We start from the raw sequence: 17,727 nt of genomic DNA, 5'->3' as shown, positions 1-17,727 counted from the left end.
TCACTCAGTTGCTCTGCTGGGCCTTGGGCTGGGCTGTTCTGTGCGGGCCGTGGTGCTGCTGCTGTGGGTGAGGTCCGGGAAATAGTACCACCTCGCCCGCGGAAGGAATGCAGACCGGGTAGCTGGTTATATAAGAGAGCGTGGGCTCAACGGAGACAGCACGCAGCTGCGTGGTGAGCACAAAGCGAACTATTCTTTCGCCTTTTACTAAAGAATACAGTGTGCACGCCACAATAAGCAGCATACCCTAATTTTTATAGGGTGCCTCTTCTTTGAAGTGTCCCCACCAAATTGAAATTGCAAAAATTAGTTTCAAAGATTCTGTGCTCATATGTGTAGTACCTGCTACCAGCAAGCTTTTTGTAACTTAAAAATACAAAAAAATCATCTCTTAAACATGGTGATGTTTTATGTTTGTCCATATGAATTTGTTTTTTGATGAACACTTTGTTTCGGTTCTTATGGTTTTCTTTCCACATCCTTTTACGCATTGAACAACTTGATTTAGAGTTATATGTAGAAAATATCTTGCAGTAGTTACATGTAGACAGCTTGATTTAGAGTTCAGTAATTTCTAAATAGCTTGATTTATAGTTCTATGTAGAAAATGCTTGCAAAAGTTCCTAGATGATTAGGATCATGCATGGAACCTCCCTGGCAGTAGAAAAAAAAAGAAATAATGATATTGATTTGTCAAAGGACATTTAAAAATGTTAAATGCTAGATTGACGGTACACTTGTCAAAACAAGCGCCGCATCAACTGCCATTGGCAAACCCGCATGCCGAACCCCTATAGGGTATTAGTTCATGGGGCATATGTTCATTTTATAAGTACATACCAAAGAAAATATATTTATCCTGTTTCCGAGTAGGTTTTGCATGTAAGCGACATGGCCACACGCAAGAAAAGAGCCCACATGTAACAGTAAGAAAGGGAAAAATTATCCCAAAATTGTCTTGGATGCGGTCAAAGGGCTTTGTTCTAACGAAAACGAAGCTCAAGGCGATTTTTATAACAACACATAACTGAATAGTATACATGAAAGGTAAAGCCGAAAACAAATAGCTTGACTCAGCAAAGGGTAGAAGTGTTACAAAAAACTACAGAAGATATGTCCAGGGCTCAGATAAGCTCGGGTGTGAACAGTAAATTGATTAAAAATTCAAAAAGTTTTGTTTTCTTTTTGTGGTGAAAGATGCTTTAGTGTGTGATGTCCGTCCCAATTTTGATGAAGTTTGAACATTTGAGGAGCTCTCTGTGAAAAAAAATCAGGCTTGTAAGAAAGTTTGAAATTTTGCACTGTTTGGAGGTCATTTTGTCTTTTTTGCCACGGTCTCCTTCAATGACCAAGCTTCACAAAATTTGGCACGAGCGTCACGCACTCAAGCATATTGCACTACAAGAAAATTTAGATTTTTTTTGCTATTTTTAACAAATTCACTGTTTATCGGGAATAGATGAGCCCGGGCTCGAAAATAAATTACCAAGTCATATGCCACTTACAAATAAATTTGAAAAAAGCTATAAGTCATCTCCTCTCAAAGAAGAAACACACAGTGTTGCGTTGATATACCCCAATGAGAAACTGAACGAACAATGGCAAAAAAGAATAAAAAAAACTGAAGTTCTAGCCTTGGTCTGAAAGTTCAAATATGCAGTTCAGTAATGAACATTACCCGAAATATGCATAAAGCGTCTGATAACTGTGGTGAAAGGCAAATAGTTAGAGAAAATTTCATTCAAAAACTCATCCCGGGTTCACTAGTACGTACGAGTACATCACATTATTGATTTTTGGAGTGAATAGTATAAAACTACCACAATTCACGTTAGGGTTCGAAAAACTACAAAAAGAAAATTGTGACTAATAACTAAACCGGTGTCGGCTGTTTCAAAAAGCCCAAATGGTCGAGTGCTTTTCCAGTGATCATGATTATGACAGTTGGGGCCCGTGTGTAAGATAACTGATTGTTTGACTGTTTGTTTGACCGTTAGTTGACACGTGGGGCCACATGTCAATGTCTCTTACTATTTAATAAAAAAGTCTCATGTATTTTTTCTTTAACCCCTCGTTCTTTCATAAATCTAAAATGTTTCCTTATTTTTACAGAATAACCCCTACAAAGATTTAAAAAAGTGATCGGGTCCCTCAATCATTCCTCAAAGAGCAACCGGGTCCTTGTATAAGTCGGCCGTGGCTGTGGCCGGCAGCCATGGTGGCGGCCAGTCCAGCCTAGCCCGTGGTTGTGGCAGTCGTGAGCGGGGTGCCGCCGCGAGCCCTCTTCTAACCCCTCGAGCGGCCCGCGCACGTCCTTCATGGCGGCGGGGTGGCCGACCACGGTGTCGGGTCGAGGTGGTGGTCCATGGCGGTGTCGGCTTGAGGTGGTGGTGCCAGCTTTGGCGCGGAGGCGGGCTCGGTCCAGGCGGAGCTCCTTGCCGGCCACGCTTGCTGCTCCTTGTCGCCCCCGCCTGCGGCTCCCTGCTGCTCCTTGTCGCCCGCGCCCGCTACTCCATGCTGCTATTCCTAGCCTGCCGCCATTGCTGCTGCTCCTTGCCTTGCCGGCCGGCGTAGAGGGGTGCACCGCCGTGCTCTGGCCAGAGGGGTGATACGTCCATTTTTCATCATGCTTTTATATCAATATCTATTGCATTATGGGCTGTTATTACACATTATATCTCAATACTTATGGCTATTCTCTCTTATTTTACAAGGTTTACCATGAAGAGGGGAATGCCGGCAGCTGGAATTCTGGCTGAAAAAGGAGCAAACATTGGAAACCTATTCTGCACAACTCCAAAAGTCCTGAAACTCCACGAAACATCTTTTGGAGTTAATAAGAATTTCTGAGCAAAAGAAATACACCAGGGGGCCCACACCCTGTCCAGGAGAGAGGAGGGCGCCCCCCTATAGGGCGCGCCCCCTATCTCCTGGGCCCCCTGGTGGGCCTCCGATGTCCATCTTCTGCTATATCAAGGCTTTTACCTTGGAAAAAATCGTGGGCAAGCTTACGGGACGAAACTCCGCCGCCACGAGGCGGAACCTTGGCGGAATCAATCTAGGGCTCCGGCGGAGCTGTTCTGCCGGGGACACTTCCCTCCGAGAGGGGGAAATCATCACCAACATCAATCACCAACAATCCTCTCATCGAGAGGGGGTCAATCTCCATGAACATCTTCACCAGCACCATCTCCTCTCAAAACGCTAGTTCATCTCTTGTATCCAATCTTGTATCAAAACCACAAATTGGTACCTGTGGGTTGCTAGTAGTGTTGATTACTCCTTGTAGTTGATGCTAATTGGTTTACTTGGTGGAAGATCATATGTTCAGATCCTTTATGCATATTATTACTCCTCTGATTATGAACATGAATATGCTTTGTGAGTAGTTACGTTTGTTCCTGAGGACATGGGTGAAGTCTTGCTATTAGTAGTCATGTGAATTTGGTATTCGTTCGATATTTTGATGAGATGTATGTTGTCTTTTCCTCTAGTGGTGTTATGTGAACGTCGACTACATGACACTTCACCATTATTTGGGCCTAGAGGAAGGCATGGGGAAGTAATAAGTAGATGATGGATTGCTAGAGTGACAGAAGCTTAAACCCATAGGTTATGCGTTGCTTCGTTAGGGGCTGATATGGATCCATATGTTTAATGTTGTGGTTAAGTTTACCTTAATACTTCTTTTGTAGTTGCGGACGCTTGCAATAGGGGTTAATCATAAGTGGGATGCTTGTCCAAGTAAGGGCAGTACCCAAGTACCGGTCCACCCACATATCAAATTATCAAAGTACCGAACGCGAATCATATGAACGTGATGAAAACTAGCTTGACGATAATTCCCATGTGTCCTCGGGAGCTCCTTTCTCATTATTAGAAATTGTCCAGGCTTATCCTTTGCTACATAAAGGATTGGTCCACCTTGTTGCATTTCATTTACTTTATTTACTTGTTACTCGTTACTCGTTATCATTTATCTTATCACAAAACTATCTATCACCTACAATTTCAGTGCTTGTAGAGAAAACCTTACTGAAAACCGCTTATCATTTCCTTCTACTCCTCGTTGGGTTAGACACTCTTACTTATTGAAAGGACTACGATTGATCCCCTACACTTGTGGGTCATCAAGACTCTTTTCTGGCGCCGTTGCCGGCGAGTGTAGCGCTTTTGGTGAGTGGAACTTGGTAAGGAAACGTTTATATAATGTGCTGAAATTTTCTGTTACTTGTCACTATGGAAACTAATCCTTTGAGGGGCTTGTTTGGGGTATCTTCACCAACCAGAAGAGCAATTACTCCTCAACCTACTGAACTTTATGAAAATATTTACTTTGAGATCCCTTCGGGTATGATAGAGAAATTGCTAGCTAATCCATTTGCAGGAGATGGAATATTGCATCCCGATTTACACCTTATCTTTGTGGATGAAGTTTGTGGATTATTTAAGCTTGCAGGTCTTCCCTTTATCTTTGAAGGGAGATGCATTGACATGGTATAGTCTATGTGATGATACGAGATCTTGGAATTATAAACGATTAAAGCTGGAATTTCACCAGAAGTTCTATCCTATGCACCTTGTTCATCGTGATTGTAATTACATATATAATTTCTGGCCTCGCGAAGGAGAAAGCATCGCTCAAGCTTGGGGGAGGCTTAAGTCAATGTTATATTCATGCCCCAATCATGAGCTCTCTCGGAAAATGATTATTCAGAACTTTTATGCTCGACTTTCTCTTGATAATCGCAACCTGCTCGATACTTCCTGTGCTGGTTCTTATATGCTGAAGAGTATTGATTTCAAATGGGACTTATTGGAAAGAATTAAACGCAACTCTGAAGATTGGGGTTCCGACGATGGTAAGGAGTCAGGTATGACACCTAAGTTCGATTGTGTTAAATCTTTTATGGAGATGCTTTTCGTGGATTTAGCGCTAAGTATGGACTTGACTCTGAGATAGTAGCTTCCTTCTGTGAATCCTTTGCTACTGACGTTGATCTCCCTAAATAGAAGTGGTTTAAATATAATCCTCCTGTTGAAGTGAAATTAGTTGCACCTATTACAGTCGAAGAAAAGACTATCACCTATAGTGATCCTATAGTTCCTACTACTTATGTTGAAAAACCTCCTTTTCCTGTTAGGATAAAGGATCATGCTAAAGTTTCGACTGTTGTTCGTAAGAGTAATACTAGGACTTATATACCTCCCGAGCAAATTAATGTTGAACCTAGTATTGCTATGGTTAAAGATCTCTTGGATGATGATTTAGATGGGCATGTTATTTATTTCCGTGGTGAGACTGCTAATATTGCTAGGCCAGATACTAAGACACGTAGACCTGTCGTAGGCATGCCTGTTATTTCTGTTAAAATAGGAGATCATTGTTATCATGACTTATGTGATATGGGTGCTAGTGCTAGTGCAATACCTTATACTTTATATCAAGAAATTATGCATGACATTGCACCCATTGAATTAGAAGACATTGATGTTACCATTAAGCTTGCTAATAGGGATACCAATAAACCCTTTGGGATTGTTAGAGATGTTGAAGTTTTGTGTGGGAAGGTTAAATACCCTGCTGATTTTCTTGTTCTTGGTTCCCCACAAGATGATTTTTGTCCCATTATTTTTGGTAGACCCTCCTTGAATACAGCTAGTGCTAAGATTAATTGTGAAAAGAATACTGTCACTGTTGGCATAGATGGTATGTCTCATGAGTTTAATTTCGCTAAGTTTAGTAGACAACCTCGTGATAGGGAACCACCTAGTAAGGATGAGATTATTGGTCTTGCTTCCATTGCTGTTCCTCCAACTGATCCGTTAGAACAATATTTGCTAGACCATGAAAATGATATGTTTATGAAGGAAAGAAAGGAAATAGATGAAGTGTTCCTTAAACAGGAACCTATGCCGAAACATAACCTTCCCGTTGAAATTCTTGGGGATCCCCCTCCACCCAAGGGCGATCAAGTGTTTGAACTTAAACCATTACCTGATAATCTTAAGTATGCTTATCTTGATAAAAAAGAAATATATCCTGTTATTATTAGTGCTAACCTTTCAGAGAAAGAAGAATAAAGATTATTGAAAACTCTGAAGAAGCACCGAGCAACTATTGGATATACTCTGGATGATCTTAAGGGCATTAGTCCCACATTATGCCAACACAAAATTACAGTGGAGAACGATGTCAAGCCAGTTAGAGATCCTCAAAGACGACTAAATCCCAAGATGAAAGAAGTGGTAAGAAAGGAGATATTAAAGCTCCTTGAGGCAGGTATTATTTATCCCGTTGCTGATAGTGAATGGGTAAGTCCTGTCCATTGTGTCCCCAAAAAGGGAGGTATTACCGTTGTTCCTAATGATAAAGATGAATTGATCCCGTAAAGAATTATTACAGGTTATAGGATGGTAATTGATTTCCGTAAGTTAAATAAAGCTACTAAGAAAGATCATTACCCTTTACCTTTTATTGATCAAATGCTAGAAAGACTATCCAAACACACACATTTCTGCTTTCTAGATGGTTATTCTGGTTTCTCTCAAATACCTGTGTCAGCGAAGGATCAATCTAAAACTACTTTTACTTGCCCTTTTGGTACTTTTCTTATAGACGTACGCCTTTTGGTTTATGTAATGCACCTGCTACCTTTCAAAGATGCATGATGGCTATATTCTCTGATTTTTGTGAAAAGATTTGTGAGGTATTCATGGATGATTTCTCAGTTTATGGATCCTCTATTGATGATTGTTTGAGCAACCTTGATCGAGTTTTGTAGAGATGCGAAGACACTAGTCTCGTCCTGAATTGGGAAAAGTGTCACTTTATGGTTAATGAAGGCATTGTCTTGGGGCATAAGATCTCCAAGAGAGGTATTGAAGTTGATAAAGCCAAAGTTGATGCTATTGAAAAGATGCCATGTCCCAAGGACATAAAAGGTATAAGAAGTTTCCTTGGTCACGCCGGTTTTTATAGGAGGTTCATTAAGGACTTTTCTAAAATCTCTAGGCCTCGGACTAATTTATTGCAAAAAGATATTCCTTTTGTCTTTGATGATGATTGTGTAGAATCATTTGAAATACTTAAGAAAGCTTTGATCACTGCACCTATTGTTCAGCCACCTGATTAGAATTTACCTTTTAAAATTATGTGCGATGCTAGTGATTATGTTGTAGGTGCCGTTCTAGGGCAAAGAGTCGATAAGAAATTGAATGTTATCCAGTATGCTAGTAAGACTCTTGATACTGCCCAGAGAAATTATGCTACTACTGAAAAAGAATTCTTAGCAGTTGTGTTTGCATGTGATAAGTTTAGACCTTATATCGTTGATTCTAAAGTTACTATTCACACTGATCATGCTGCTATTAAATATCTTATGTAAAAGAAAGATGCTAAGCCTAGACTCATTAGATGGGTTCTCTTGCTCCAAGAATTTGACTTGCGTATTATTGATAGAAAGGGAGGTGAGAACCCCGTTGTAGATAACTTGTCTAGGTTAGAGAATGTTCTTGGTGACCCACTGCCTATTAATGATAGCTTTCCTGATGAATAATTATCGTTCGTCAATGCTTCTCGTACTGCTCCTTGGTATGCTGACTATGCTAATTACATTGTTGCTAAATATATACCGCCTAGTTTCACATACCAGCAAAAGAAAAAAATTCTTTTATGATTTAAGACATTACTTCTGGGATGACCCACACCTTTATAAAGAAGGAGTAGATGGTGTTATTAGACGTTGTGTGCCTGAGCATGAACATGAACATATCCTACGTAAGTGTCACTCTGAATCCTATGGAGGACACCACGCTGGAGATAGAACTGCACACAAGGTACTACAATCTGGTTTTTATTGGCCTACTCTCTTCAAAGATGCTCGTAAGTTTGTATTATCTTGTGATGAATGTCAAAGAATAGGTAACATTAGTAGACGTCAAGAAATGCCTATGAATTACTCTCTTGTTATTGAATCATTTGATGTTTGGGGCTTTGATTATATGAGACCTTTTCCTGCCTCTAATGGTTATATACATATTTTAGTTGCTGTTGATTACATTACTAAGTGGGTAGAAGCTATTCCAACTAGTAGTGCTGATCATAACACTTCTATTAAAATTCTTAAAGAAGTTATTTTTCCGAGGTTTGGAGTCCCTAGATATCTTATGACTGATGGTGGTTCACATTTTATTCATGGTGCTTTCTGTAAGATGCTTGCTAAGTATGATGTCAATCATAGAATCGCATCTCCTTATCATCCGCAGTCTAGTGGTCAACTAGAGTTGAGCAATAGAGAGCTCAAATTAATTTTGCAAAAGATTGTGAATAGATCTAGAAAGAATTGGTCCAAAAAACTTGATGATGCATTATGGGCCTATAGAACTGCATACAAATATTCTATGGGTATGTCTCCATATAAGATGGTTTATGGAAAAACGTGTCATTTGCCTCTTGAACTTGAACATAAGGCATATTGGGCTATTAAAGAGCTCAACTATGACTTCAAACTTGCTGGTGAGAAGAGGTTGTTTGATATTAGCTCACTTGATGAATGGAGAACCCAAGCCTATGACAATGCCAAGCTATTCAAAGAAAAGTCAAGCGTTGGCATGATAAGAGGATACAAAAGCGTGAGTTTAACGTAGGAGACTATGTATTATTATTCAACTCTCGTTTAAGATTTTTTGCAGGAAAACTTCTCTCAAAATGGGAAGGTCCTTACATTATCGAGGAGGTCTATCGTTCGGGTGCCATAAAAATCAACAACTTCGAAGGCACGAGTCCAAGGGTGGTAAACGGTCAAAGAATTAAACATTATATTTCAGGTAATCCTATCAATGTTGAAACTAATATTATTGAAACCGCAACCCCTAAGGAATACATAAGGGACACTTTCTAGAACGTTCCAGACTCTGAAAAGGTATAGGTATGTGGTACGGTAAGTAAACCGACTCCAAAAGAACTCCAATGGCAATTTTTATCAGTTTTGGAATATTTAAGAATTTCAGGAAGAAAGAAGTAGTCTGAAAGGGACACGAGGCTCCCACGAGAGTGGAGGGCGCGCCCCCCTACTGGGCGCGCCCCCTGTCTCGTGGGCACCTCGTGTGCCTCCCGGACTCCGTTTTCTTGTACGTTACGTATTTTGGTCGGTAAAAATTCATTATATATACTCCCGAAGGTTTTGACCACCGTATCACGCAAATATCCTCTGTTTTCGTTTTGAGTTGTTTTTGTTTCAGATTTAGAGCAATATGTCGTCCCAGGATTTGGAAGGGGAAAGGTATGTGGCGGATTACCTCGCAGACCCCAAGGTCTACGGGGACTTGGAGCATGATGGCTGGACTTCTGAAGAAGAGGAAGACTATGAGCCTAAAGTAAAGGAGGAGACTAGTTCAGACGAAGACGAAGCCCCATTACATCAGCCTGGGGACATGCATGTGGTGTTTAAAAAGTCAAGCCTCCCTGATAGAGCAAAGAAGCCAAAGATCGAGTTTATCCCTTTTCGTCTCTTGCAGGAAAATAATCAGGAATTATGCAAAAGAGTATTAAGCCTTGAGCAGGAGATCGAGGACCTAAAGGAGCAAAATATTATACTCAAGCGTAAATTGAGGAACATGCCTACATCATCAACAACTCCTGCTTCACCACCTCCGAGGACATAATCACATGGGTATGGGCACTCCCCTTGGCAACTGCCAAGCTTGGGGGAGGTGCCCCGGTATCGTATCACCATCACACTCCTATCTTTACCGTTTTATTTAGTTCGATCTTTTTAGTAGTATCTTGATCTAGTAGATTGAAGTTTTGATATCAAGTAGTTTTGAGTTTGCTTTGTGATCTCCTTTTGTAATCGAGTCCGTGAGCTATCTATAATAAAGATTAGTGTTTAGTCAAGGGCTTTGCTATGTTGCTATGATCTTGAGAAAGTAGAAAGAATAAAAGAGTTCATATTGATCTTATGGATAGTGATAACTTCACATATAGAAAGTATGAGGCATAAAAATTGTTGAGAGTTGATGAACGTAGTTTTGGTCATCATTGCAATTAATAGGAAGTGATAAGGAAAGAGAGGTTCACATACAAATATATTATCTTGGACACCTTTTTATAATTGGGAGCACTCATTAAGTGTGACATGCTAAAAGGGTTGATGTTGGACAAGGAAGACAACATAATAGTTTATGTTTTCCGACATCTCAGTTAAAGTATATTGTCATTGACCTTCCAAACATGTTGAGCTTGCCTTTCCCTCTCATGCTAGCCAAATTCCTTGCACCAAGTAGAGATACTACTTGTGCTTCCAAATATCCTTAAACCCAGTTTTGCCATGAGAGTCCACCATACCTACCTATGGATTGAGTAAGATCCTTCAAGTAAGTTATCATGTTGCAAGCAATAAAAATTGCTATCTAAATATGTATGATTTATTAATGCAGAGAAAATAAGCTTTGTACGATCTTGTTGTGGAAGTAATAAAAGCGACGGACTGCATAATAAAGGTCCACATACAAGGGGCAATATAAAGTGGCGTTCTTTTGCATTAAGATTTTGTGCATCAACCCTAAACGCACATGACAACCTCTGCTTCCCTCTGCGAAGGGCCTATCTTTTACTTTATGTTTTTACTTTATGCTTGAGTCAAGGTGATCCTCACCTTTCCCTTTTTCATTTTATCCTTTGGCAAGCTCCTCGTGTTTGAAAGATCATGATATATATATCCAATTGGATGTAAGTTAGCATGGGCTATTATTGTTGACATCACCTAAAGGTGAATACGTTGGGAGGCAACACAATAAGCCCCTATCTTTCTCAGTGTCTGGCTGAAACTCCATAACCACAACTACTGCGTGAGTGTTAGCAATTGTAGAAGACTACGAGATAGTTGAGTATGTGAGCTTGCTGAAAAGCTCTATTGTTGACTCTTTTTGATGTTATGATAAATTGCAATTGCTTCAATGACCGAGATTATAGTTTATTAGTTCCCAATGAAGTTTTTGAACCATACTTGACATTGTGAATTGATTGTTACTTGAGCATAAGAAATCATATGATAAAATCTATATATGTTGTTGTCATAAGAATGATCATGATGCCCTCATGTCCGTATTTTATTTTTATCGACACCTCTATCTCTAAACATATGGACATATTTTTCGATTTCGCCTTCCGCTTGAGGACAAGCGAGGTCTAAGCTTGGGGAAGTTGATACGTCCATTTTGCATCATGCTTTTATATCAATATCTATTGCATTATGGGCTGTTATTACCATTATATCTCAATAATTATGGCTATTCTCTTTTATTTTACAAGGTTTACCATGAAGAGGGGGAATGCCGGCAGCTAGGATTCTGGCTAGAAAAGGAGCAAACATTGGAAACCTATTCTGCACAACTCCAAAAGTCCTGAAACTCCACGAAACATCTTTTGGATTTAATAAGAATTTCTGAGCGAAAGAAATACACCAGGGGCCCACACCCTGTCCAGGAGAGAGGAGGGCGCGCCCCCCCTATAGGGCGCGCCCCCTATCTCCTGGGCCCCCTGGTGGGCCTCCGGTGTCCATCTTCTGCTATATCAAGGCTTTTACCCTGGAAAAAATTGTGGGCAAGCTTACGGGATGAAACTCCGCCGCCACGAGGCGGAACCTTGGCGGAATCAATCTAGGGCTCTGGCGGAGCTGTTCTGCCGGAGACACTTCCCTCTGGGAGGGGGAAATCATCACCAACGTCACCACCAACGATCCTCTCATCGAGAGGGGGTCAATATCCATCAACATCTTCACCAGCACCATCTCCTCTCAAAACCCTAGTTCATCTCTTGTATCCAATCTTGTATCAAAACCACAAATTGGTACCCGTGGGTTGCTAGTAGTGTTGATTACTCCTTGTAGTTGATGCTAATTGGTTTACTTGGTGGAAGATCATATGTTCAGATCCTTTATGCATATTATTACTCCTCTGATTATGAACATGAATATGCTTTGTGAGTAGTTACGTTTGTTCCTGAGGACATGGGTGAAGTCTTGCTATTAGTAGTCATGTGAATTTGGTATTCGTTCGATATTTTGATGAGATGTATGTTGTCTTTTCCTCTAGTGGAGTTATGTGAACGTTGACTACATGACACTTCACCATTATTTGGGCCTAGAGGAAGGCATGGGGAAGTAATAAGTAGATGATGGGTTGCTAGAGTGACAGAAGCTTAAACCCTAGTTTATGCGTTGCTTCGTTAGGGGTTGATATGGATCCATATGTTTAATGTTGTGGTTAGGTTTACCTTAATACTTCTTTTGTAGTTGCGAACACTTGCAATAGGGGTTAATCATAAGTGGGATGCTTGTCCAAGTAAGGGCAGTACCCAAGTACCGGTCCACCCACATATCAAATTATGAAAGTACCGAACGTGAATCATATGAACGTGATGAAAACTAGCTTGACGATAATTCCCATGTGTCCTCGGGAGCTCCTTTCTCATTATTAGAAATTATCCAGGCTTATCCTTTGCTACATAAAGGATTGGGCCACCTTGTTGCATTTTATTTACTTTATTTACTTGTTACTCGTTATCATTTATCTTATCACGAAACTATCTATCACCTACAATTTCAGTGCTTGTAGAGAAAACCTTACTGAGAACCGCTTATCATTTCCTTCTGCTCCTTGTTGGGTTCGACACTCTAACTTATCGAAAGGACTACGATTGATCCCCTACACTTGTGGGTCATCAAGGGGCGCTGCCACGTTCAATGGAGGGGCACACCACCACCCTGCTAGAGGTCGCGCTCCAGCCAGAGGGGAGAGGGAGGAGGACAGTCGGCCGAGGGAAGGAGGGCTAGCTCACGAAGAGGGGGGAGGGAGGAGGAGGGGCAACCGGTGCATATCCGGGGGGCTCGCGCAAAGAGATAGAAAGATAAGGGAGGAGAAGAAGGAAGAGATAACGGACATGTCGCCCCACATGCCAGTTAACGGTAAATCAAACGGTCAAATAGACGGTTCGTTTAGGTGCGGGTCCGACCTGTCATAAACTGGTTTAATTTATTAGAAACGGGTGTTTTGGGTTTTTTGAAATAGCGGACACCGGTTCTGGTAGTTATTAGTCACAAACAAATTTTTGGTAGTTTTTTGGAACCCTAACGTGAATTGTGATAGTTTTATGCTATTCACTCTGATTCTTGGGGTGACGAATTAAACAGTGGAACCGCACTCTGATTCTCGGGGTGACGAATCCCATAAGATAATAGTGGGAGAACCTGGAAGTTCTCACAGCTCAACGATTCCTGGCCGTCGAATCTGGTTCTTGATGCCTTTTTGATCGTCTAATCAAGCCCCCGAAGGATCCCGTCCGTCGGATCGAACCGTGAAACTGTAGATCAAAACAATGTCCAAAACGGGATGCCACCGCGTGTAGTTTTGGTCGCCCACCGAGGGCATTCTTGGAATTTCGCTATGAGCCCCTGCCATCTCCTTCTCCTATCGCAAACCTAGCCGCCGCATCGCTCCGTTCAAGCTCTCTCTCCCTCTCTCGACACTTCCCATCGCCTCCCTACAACCGCCGCCGCCGCCGTGCTCCTATTCCACTTCTCCCTATGCATCTCCTGTCTCGTTGCCGCCGCGCTGCTCTCCCGTTGAGCTTGCACCTCATTGTTGTTGTACCATCTGATTGTATCAACGCCGACGAGTTCGGTGAGCACCAGGTCCTTCTACACAGTCACCGGCGCCGCCTCCTCATGAGATCCTCACCATGGTGAGCTCCCCCACCCTTCCCCTCCCACCCCACCCCCTACTCGCCCCCTTTGCTTCCCACGATTTCGGCCCCTCTGACCTCGGGTTTCCAATCTAAGCTACTGTTACCGCGCGCGTGACGATGGTGCTCTATGGTGATGTAGGAGGGCAGTAGGGCAGCAACCTCGATGCCACAGGTCGTTCCTCCTCTCCCCTTCTTTGCTTCACGTTCTATTACATCAAACTTGAGCATGTAGGATCTATTTAGATGTGTAACTCTATATTTATGTGGTAGAAATATGTTCTGAGAAGCTGCTTAGAGAATTTGCTTCATATACATGCTAACCCTCTCCTAAATGATAGATGAGGTAGGTGACTTATCTCTGTTATTTTGCTTTTTGCAAATTATAGACCAATAGTATTTTAGTCAGCTTCAGGGTATGTTGAATATGATAGTTAATGAAGATGATCGTTCCTTCTGTTGAGAGTACACAATCTGACTCATTTTAAAATAACACCTTATCTTTATGTAAACACTATTTAGATGTGTAACTCTAGATTTTTGTGGTAAAAATATGTTCTGAGAAGCTGCTCAGATAATTTGCTGGATTAACTCTAGATTTATGTGATAGAGATTCATTTGTTTATGGATTGGATGATATGCCATTAGCAGTTAAGCACTCTTGGCTATGTCTGCGATTACTGCTTTAGTTATTGATTTTGAGTTATGCTCATATCTCACCTTCTTGTTCTTCTCTATTATATGTCGGGTGAACGTGAATGATATGCCAGGTGACAATAGACACACATATTGAGCTTACTAAATTGTGAGCAGTGTTGTTGCTGGAAAACTGAGAAGAATGGCTATTTCCTTGCTGTTAGTTCTGTGATACATCTTGGCTTTAAGAATCTCATTGTTGAGCATCCATTGTAGATACATGTGGAGAAAGAGAGGTAGGTTGATCCTCCCCTGTTCTTTGTCGCCGTTCGCCGCCCCTGAGCACCACGCGGCTCGCCGAATCTTGCGCTGCCCTTGAGCAGCGCACAGCTCGCCGAACCGATTTGTGCCACCCCCACCAACCTGAGATCCGCCTATGCAGGTACGAGCTCCCCTCCAATGTCCTCTTCCCCTCCATCAATTCTTTCTCTATTTTGTTCAGCCATTTTCCCTGTCAGCCATTTTTCCTTTCGTCTGGTTGATCTGCATTCAAATCCTCATGTGTATGTACACTGTAATAAGTGTCTGGTTGTAATAATGCGTGAAACATTAATTATTCCTTTATTCAATTACGGTCTTATTCGTTGTTCCATTATTCAATGACAGTTTCATCGTGTTTCTGGTTATGCTACTCATGCAGTATATGATTATATGTACTGTGTCTTATACTCTGCTGCCTATTGTTATGCTATTATCTGATGTATGCTTATGTGGTTCTTGCTTCTTATTTGTCCAGAGTGTGTGTGTATGATGTTGTTGGGTTGTTGACATGGCCCGTGGTCCGGTTGCGGCACACGCTCAAGGCATGGTCGAGGATGGTGTTGGGTTGCTAGGTGGTCGTGGCCGTGGGCGTTCTGCTGGTCGTCGTGGATGAGCCACTGGCCATGGAGGTTCTAATACAGGGCGTACCCGTATTTCTAATCATGTCGCTGCTTGCCGGGTGCCTAACGCTGGAGCTGAGCCTATTGACAGGCGTATGGGTGTGAGTCGGTTGGTGCCTACCACTGGAGCTGAGCCTATTGCCAGACGTGGGCATGGCGCTTGACAGGTGCCTGCCGCGGGGCGTGGCGCCATGCCTCAGCCAAATGGTAGGGGTGTTCGTGGCCTTGTCCCTGGTCGTGGTGCTGATTATGGGAATGCAGTTGCTGCTATTATCCCTGGTCGGGCTGCTGGTCCTGGGTTCACTACCGCTCCTAGGCGTGCGGCGGTCCCTGGTATTGCTAGACGTTACGTGCCACATCAGCCTGTTGGGTGTCCTCCTTGAAGCCATACAAGTACGTGTGTATCCATTGTTCTTCTTTTATATTTTTTCTCCTAGGGATTGATGATAATTATTTCATTACTTTGTTGTTTGCGACGTGGTTAGGTGATGGCTGGTTCCCTTTTCTAAGCTCGACCGTGGCTACGGTAAATCGCAGAAAACGGAAAATGTGCGTTGAGTTTCGACATGCTCGATATGAAGGTGCATGAAAGTTCTTCATTTGTTGTTAGTTGTTGTTGTTGGTCATGTGGTGTCTTACTTGGTTCTGCATGTCCTGTTTAGAACATGTCGTTGATGGGCCTTTGCCAAAGGATTGGCATGGTTTCTCGGTTTATGTGAGTTCGGAGGTGACCGGGGTAGACCGCAACAGACGAAAGAGACGGAAAGTGTCGCTTAAATTGCGACGTCCTGGATGCGAAGGTGCATGAGATTTCTTGGTTTGTTGTTAGTTGTTGCTATTTGCCATATGTTCTCTTATTTGGTTTTACATGCCTTGTCAAAGATTGTTGTCCAAGGGCCTGTGCCAAAGGATTGGCAAGGTTTATCGGTCAAGTTTGCCAAGTCCCTTAAAGGTACTTATTAACAAGACCTTCATTGTTTTCGTTATGTGATTATTGTATTCCTTTTACCCTTGGTTTGTGGCTGATAGTTTTGCTGTTAGCTTTCTATGCAGATAGGTCGTACTACGACCCTCCGGATTTCTGGTGCCAATACTGTGGTGCCTCCTTTTGGTTTGCTAAGTGTTAAAAGTCCAGGTCATCCTGGACACAACGTAAGATGGTTTATAATCGCTGTTGTAAAGGTGCTAAGGTATATATTCCTCCCTTTAAGGATCCCTCGGCCTATCTCCGAGAGCTCCTTCGATTCGATGGTACTTCTTGTGCTAAATAAATCATCCGGACTATACATGAGTACAACTGTATGTTCGCTTTCACTTTGATGGGTGCTACTATTAAACGCTCGTTTGGTGATAGCCGTGGACCTAAGATTTTTAAGATTAGTGGTCAAGTGTCTCATCATATTGGTTTGTTGGTGCCTAGCGGTGATGATACCCGTAAGTTTGTTGAGTTGTATATACATGACCCAGCTAATGAGATTAGACATAGGATGAATGCCTTAAATCCAGATGATAAGCCTACTGGGGTGTGGATGAGAGTATTGTGCTTGGTCTTAGAGACATGCTTAATGAGTTTAACCCATTGGTACAGACCTTTCAGGAGGCGAGTAAGATGATAGAGGATTGTGGTGATGAACCCATCGAGGATATCTCGATTTGTATTATTGGACCTTCGGAGGGAGATAGTCCACAATTTAGTTTGCCTACAACCACTGGGCTTGCTGCTTTGGTTGTTAGTGGTGACTTCACGTTAGAGGCATCTTCTCGGGATATTGTTGTTTGCAGTCGTTCCGACGGTTTGCAGCAGATATCTTCTCTGAACATTGCATTCATGCCTCTGCAATACCCGTTGCTTTTCCCTTGTTAAGAGAGAGGGTTCTAGGTGGATGTTCCTCACTTGATTGTTCCTGAAGAAGATGATGACGATGGACCTATAGATTCTAATCCTGCACCTGGAAGTCCGACCATTGAGGCGTCCTCTTCATACCCTTTTGGGGTGGTGATGCTTCCATAAATAATCAGAATAGGATGACCATGCAGGATTACTATCGTTTTATGTGCCATTACAAGGGTGATCAACCCAATCCATATATATGTTATGGTCTCCTCTCCTCTCAGTCGGTTGTTGATGCACGTGCGTGCATCGATGAAAGTAGACTGTGGTATATCATAAGAAATCAGGACATGCTTAGATCAGAGCACATGCATGGTATTACTAATGCGGTAGGTGATGGGTGTGTTGATGGTGATGATCTTGGGAAGAGAACCATTGTACCTTCCAGTCACATAGGCGGTTGATGTTACTTCCATGAAAATTTCCATGATGGTCTTGCAGTTCGTCAGGTGCATCGTGCACCTAACATATTTACCACTTTCGCTTGCAATCCCAAGTGGCCTGAGATCACCAGT

At 42.1% G+C, this 17,727-nt stretch overlaps 1 non-coding gene across 1 annotated transcript; it reads left to right on the top strand.

Annotated features, from left to right (window-relative positions):
* Nucleotides 1–164: 164 nt before the first annotated feature.
* LOC119266157 lies at nucleotides 165–281 on the top strand. The gene has a single exon (XR_005131889.1). It is a non-coding gene; the product is annotated as a U5 spliceosomal RNA (small nuclear RNA).
* The last annotated feature ends 17,446 nt before the right edge of the window (nucleotides 282–17,727 follow it).

Source organism: Triticum dicoccoides, chromosome 2B (genome assembly GCF_002162155.2).
Source record: "Triticum dicoccoides isolate Atlit2015 ecotype Zavitan chromosome 2B, WEW_v2.0, whole genome shotgun sequence".
Lineage (NCBI taxonomy): Eukaryota > Viridiplantae > Streptophyta > Magnoliopsida > Poales > Poaceae > Triticum > Triticum dicoccoides.
Note: the sequence above shows the minus strand (reverse complement) of the source record. Positions and strands in the feature narration are given on the sequence as shown.